This window comes from Macrobrachium nipponense, chromosome 7 (assembly GCF_015104395.2).
Source record: "Macrobrachium nipponense isolate FS-2020 chromosome 7, ASM1510439v2, whole genome shotgun sequence".
Lineage (NCBI taxonomy): Eukaryota > Metazoa > Arthropoda > Malacostraca > Decapoda > Palaemonidae > Macrobrachium > Macrobrachium nipponense.
Window position 1 is genome coordinate 379,691 of NC_061109.1, and position 6,999 is coordinate 386,689.

Consider the following 6,999-nt stretch of genomic DNA (forward strand, 5'->3'; position numbering starts at 1 on the left):
CGATATGGAGAGCGATTATAGGCTTATAAGATCACCGCATTTTGTAAACAAACTTGTGTTATGTCTCAAGGTGAATATGCTCGCTGTAGATGAAACTCTTTCTGCTGTCCGTTGCCGAATTTATGAAAACAATAAGTGACGACAGCTCGATCCGCATAACCCTACATTTATGCTGAATATACAGTAGAATAGTGTACTTCCATGCTTCCAGGAATTTCACACCATTTCTACTGGAATAAGTTTAGCTTTGTTTTGAATTAAATGATTATATGGGAATTTACTTGTAAATTGTTTGTCAATGACCAAAATATAACTGTCTTGCCTTAGTTATGTTAAAAGCATTATTATATTTAGATGATCAAAATCCATATATACACGTATATGTATATATATATATATATATATATATATATATATATATATATATATATATATATATAGAATAACTTGATCACGAAGTATATAAAACGTGATGCTATGTATAAATGGTTTTTTGCCACGAAGGAAAAAAATGAAAAAAAGCGAGATAGCCGAGTACTTTCGGTCCTATTCGGACCCTTTACTGAGGCAGGAAAGGGTCCGAATAGGACCAAAAGTACTCGGCTATCTCGCTTTTTTCATTTTTTCCTTCGTGGCAAAAAACTTTTATATATATATATATATATATATAATATATATATTATATATATATATAATGTCTATAAATACAAGCCATGTATTGCTACCTATTGTATGTGATTGAGTTTTGGATTAAACCGCAATTCGATGTTTCCTAAGCTGAAGCTATTATTGGTGAATTGTTTATGTCGGAGCTGTAATTTCTCTGTAGCAAACGATGTTACTACCATAGCCCAGTTAGAAGAGACACATTGCTGTTTATCACAGATAAGGCAGTAAACAAAAGATGGCAAACAGGAAGTCGAGCATTTTTTGTGTAGTTCAGTTCCGTATAACGAACGTGAACGGTAAAATACTCAAAATTTCGTATAAGTGAATTTACAGAAGGACATTTTAATGTATAATGTGTTATATACAATGTATTTGCGTGTATACGTATGTGTTTGTATATCCAGTATCCCATTTTATAGCTCTAAGAGAAAGGGGAATGTTGGTGGGGAGGGATTTGAGGGTATTATTCATATTTGAAATGATTTGTTACTAAGGGGGTGGTTAATTATCTACACTATATTATATATATATATATATATATATATATATATCTATATATAGATATATATATATATATATATTTATAGTATATGCATATTATATATATATATATTATATATTTTATGTTATATGTATTATATATTTAATATATATATATATATATATATACAGGGGGTCCTCGAGTTACGACGTTGATCCGTTCTTACGATGCGTCGTAACACGATTTTCAGTAAGTCGGAACATTGAAAAAAAATACCACATGATTTAATGTAAATACCTATCAATAACAACGAGAGAACAATTCCTTACCTTTATTAGTTTGATTGGCTTGCACACGGGGTGGAGAGGAAGCTGCGGTGGCTGTAGAGACTGGGGAGGTTAGGAAGAGAAAAAGAAAGGCTCCGAAGTTGCTGGAGATGCTGATGCCAGATGATTCTTGGAGGTGAGTGCAGAAACATACTAGTAACTGGAGATGCTGGGCAGGTGATTTCTTGGAGGTGAGGCCAGAACATACTACTGGAGATGTTGGGGCAGGTGAGTACTTTAGGTGAGGCAGAACCTACAGAAGGCTGTGGGATATTGGGGGGCAGGTGAGTCTGGGTTAGCAGAACATTCCAGTAAGGTGCTGGAGATTGTGGGGCAGGCGAGTCTGGATTAGCAGAGGCAGCTGAGGTAGAGGGTACAGGATCTCCTGCAGGCCTCTCTACCTTCTTAAAATACTGCTCCAGGTTTAGTCTGAACAGAGAGCGACCTCTTTTCATCCAAGATCTCCTTGTAACACTGCATCAAATCCATGACGCCTCTGGAAACCCTAGTGAACCTGTCCAAGTTGGGATCCTGAGCCTCAAAAGTTGACAACGCTTGCTGCAACTCTGCAAAAACCTACTTATCAAGTCTGCCTTGTGAAAGCCTTAGGCTCTGGGGTGGGTGCTTCTTCTTCTTCCTCTATTATCTGCTTCTCCAGGTTGTATCAGGTCCTCAGCAGATAACTCCTCGCCATGAGACTCCAGCAGCTCTGTAACATCATCAACCTCCATCTCCAAATTGATTTCCTTACTCAGGGCAACAACGTTCTTGACAACTAGCTGAACTGTGTCCTCAAACCCATGGAAATCATTCACAAATTGAGGACAAATTTTCTTCCAGACACCATTCATGTTGTTTGCTTAACCTCCTCCCAGGAATTAGCAATGTTCTTACAGCATCAAGGATGTTGTAGGATTTCCAAAAGTCCTTCAGAGTCAAGTCCTTCTTGGTTTCAGTGCCTGTAAAGCCATAGCAATTGTCCTTCGTAGGTAGTAGGCCTTGAACGAAGCAATCACTCCTTGGTCCATAGGCTGTAAAAGGGCCGTGGTATTAGGTGGAAGGTAAACCACCTTGACATTAGGGTTGAAGTCTCCCAGCTGGGCAGGGTGTCCAGGGGCATTGTCCAGCACTAGCAACACCTTAAAGGGGATACCCTTGGAGGCGCAATACCGCTCCACACTTGGAACAAAATGGTTTACGAACCAGTCCTCAAACACTGCAAGTGTCACCCATGCCTTCTTGTTGGACTTCCAAATTACTGGTAGTTGACCCTTCCAAATGCCCTTGAGTGCCCTTGGATTTTCAGCCTGATACACCAACAAGGGCTTCAGTTTGAAGTCGCCAGCAGCATTACCCCAAGAAGTAAAGGTAGCCTCTCCTTGCTGGCTTTATGACGGGTGCTGACTTCTCTCCTTGGCGATGTAAGTGCGGTTAGGCATACGTTTCCAAAACAAAACCTGTCGTCGTTTACGTTAAACACTTGCTGAGCAGAATAACCCCCCTCCTTAATTATCTCAGACAAAGCTTTAGGAAATTCACTCGCTGCTTTCTCATCCCCACTAGCAGCTTCACCTTGCCAATTTAAGGTTATGGTAATTGGCCCGAGCCTTAAATCGCATAAAACCAAACCCCTACTAGCCACAAACTCTTCACTTTCACTTCCCTCCCCCTTTTCTTTTTTTTACAACGCTTCAAACCAATCTTTTCGCCTTCTCCTGAATCACCATAAGGCTGACTGGGATACGCCGTTTGATTTTGGTCTTCCAACCAAAGCACCAATAACCTTTCCATTTCAATTATTAGACCACTACGCTGCTTAGTTATCACTGTCGCTTTCATAGGAGCAGATCCTTTCACATGTTCAACGATTGCGCTCTTTATCTTTGATAATGGTAGCAACGGTCGAACGGCTAAGGCCAAGCGAGCGGCCAATGTTTGTTGGCGTTTCTCCCTTCTCAGATCGCTTTATAATGTCCACTTTAATTTCCATGGTGATGGCCTTTCTTTTCTTCGATGCACTACCATCAGAAGAGTCCTGCCTTGCGCTTGGGAGCCATAACAAAGAGCAAAAAGTTACAAAAACGATACAACACGAGGGAGAGAGAGGCAGTGTAAACAACCAAAATGGCGGTATGGGCGAGGAATGAGCGTAGCGAAGCGACGCCATCCTCTCCTCCACAAAGCGTATTCTTCCGCCGTGCGCCCGGAACTAGTTCGCATTTGTTTACGTTGCTTTACGACGCTAAACCGCGTAAGACGGAACGACGCAAAATATTATTTTTTATATTTTTATGGGGGCGCGTTCGTAACCACGAAACATCGTAAGTCGAGACCAGCGTAACCCGAGGACTTACTGTATATATATATATAATATATATGTGGTGTATATAAATATATATATATAATATATATATATATATATATATATATATATATATATATATATATATATGTGGTGTATATAAATTATATATATATATATATATATATATATATATATATATATATATATATATATATATATATATATATATATATACATATATATATATATATATATATACATATATATATATATATATATATATATATATATATATATTATATATATATCTATATATATATATATATATATATATAAAATCTATTACATATAGTTATATATATATATATATATATATATATATATATATATATATATATATACCTATATATACGTACACATAGTTAATAATCTATTTTGAAAATAACGAATTGAAGAAAAATACAAATTATTAGTTCATCAAGAGCTTTTGCGCACATCATCTGCCGTGATGAAAATTACGATTTTTTTTATAACGAAGTTATGGATAAGGTGAGCAACGTCTCATCCCATTCCTATTGCTTGACGAAAATGAAAGTGTCATCCAGTGACGAGATGCACACTCCATCCAATTATTCTAATTCGTTGCCGACTAGTTGGCACGAAGTTCATTTTATTTTCGTAATGTATAAAAGACATAACCGAAAGAAGCGTATACAACATAAAAAGTCACTAAAAGGGTCTGGAGTAATACTGCAATAATTTCTTACCGACTCATACACACACACACACACACATATATATATATTGTAATCCACAATTACTTTAAATATTTTGTTCGTGGTTTAATGTCATTTGTTTTAATTAAGCACGAAAAGTTCTCTTGAAACATTCTTTTATCCCCCGGCCAAGGTTTGTTTGTGTTCATTTGTATAATGTTTATTCACCATATTTTTTTTGCCTTTCATGTTTTGTGGAGCGGACTACCCGTCTTCAGTGCTTCGCTTGTCGAACTGCCCCAATTACGTGGTTATGCTTTCGCTCTCTCTCCCTTTACCTGGACGTGCGTTTTGGGCAGCGGGCAGAGAGTATCGGCTCCCAACAGAGGAGGTCTTGCAGCATATTTTTTCACGGCTTAATTAGCGGAAGATATTTGTTTCCTGATCCTGCAGCTTCCATTGAATTTGAGAGGCTCCTGCTAATGAATTTTAGCCTCACTTAAAAGCATTGCTGTTGCTTTTGTGCTGCTGACTTGTCACTGCTGCTGGCTGTTGCCGTGTGTTTGACCTCCTGGAGTCGTCAGGAGGCCTTCTAGTGGCGAAGAACGGTAAGCGGACCGTATTATGTTCTTCCCCCGTCTGCTACATAATATACAATTTACGTTGCCTGGTGATCCCCTCGGTTGCGAAGAACACCCCTAGTGATCCGGAGTAGGAGAATCGCTGTTGATGCGTTATAATCTTTGATTACGAATTCGGTGTGGTCTTTGAGAATTCTTCAGCTATTTCTTCCATTACCCTCTTCAGTGTAAATATCATCGTCAATTTAGGACTATCTTATTATAAGGTGTATTCTGGTTAATAATTATTGTAAAATTGATTAGGTTTAAGGTTTACTTCACTCTGCAACTCCAACTGTCGTATGCCTAGGGAAAGGGTGTTTTTTTTGTTTTTTCTGCCTCCTACACCTTTCTTTCTCTTCGACTGAGGTATAACAGTTAGGTAGGCGCGTGATGGTTCGAGTGTTATTATTGTAAAGTAGCGTATGTGTTTTTCCAGTTCCTAAGAAAGCTTTTCGAGGACTACTTTTTGTAATTTAAGACTATTTTTGTTAATTAAATTATTGTTAAGTTTGATTCAGTGTTTTTTGTATCCCTCTTTGAGAGTTATTTTGCTTTGTGGATTTTGTGTCGCTGCTGGTTCTTGCCTGGCATTTGGCACTGAGTCAGTCTGGAAAAAGAACCCATGGATGAATATAATCAATCTTAAGTTCATAACAATATATATATATATATATATATATATATATATATATATATATATATATATACTCGTGTGTATATATATATATGTATAGATATATATATATATCTATATATATATATATATATATATACTAAATATATATATATATATATATATATATATATATATATATATACATATATATATATATATATATATATATATATATATATATTTATATATATATATATATATATATATATATATATATATATATATATATATATATATATATATTTATATATATATATACTATATGTATTTATACAATATATATATATATATATATATATATATATATATATACATACATTGCAAGGGTATTCATATATATATTGTAAGGGTATTCAGCACTCACAGTTACGTTAATCGTACAAGCTGACGAAACTTCCCACAGCCACACTTTCCCCTTTACATTACTTTTTACCCACAGGACATTTGGTTCAACAAAATACAGAACACACAAAACACAAACACATGTACTCACCTCAGGCTCCAGATACTCAGGGCCAGGCTGTGCTGTCCGCGGATATAGGCTAGTCGAGACACAACCACCGCTGATAATCTCAACACAAACCGAGAAACACAAACCCTACAACGATTTAATAACCCGACAAATCACTGAGCAGATGAACACCAACAGCACGAAACAACACAACCACACAACTCAACCCAGCACAGCAACCTGCCAACACAAACACTGTCCCCAACCGCCACCGAAATGCACAAGCAACCTCTTTAACTTCACCACAACCAGACAGACACGCGCAACAACTTTACATCAAAATCAATCAAACAACACAACATCAACTGACCATCAACGGATAAGACTACTGCCAAAACCAACTCTATGACTTCAATGACTTCCTTGCGACTCTTGTAACACACTACTGCCACTGATATACACAACAGAGCACCACAACAGACACACGCTTATGACCGCCATTCAACCCCTCCCATTTATTCCTCCACCAATCTCTCTCTCTCTCTCTCTCTCTCTCTCTCTCTCTCTCTCTCTCATGCAACCCTCGGAGACGTTGTCAAATATAAACTTCCATTATCACTCCTCCATACAGTGAGGGTCGTCTCTCCTCTTGTTGTTGGAAGAAGAGCAGGGAGGTAGGTAACGTCTGACAGCCCGTGTCTGAATGCTTCAGTCAGTAAGGTACAGAGACCTGAGCAGGTTTTAAGCAGCAT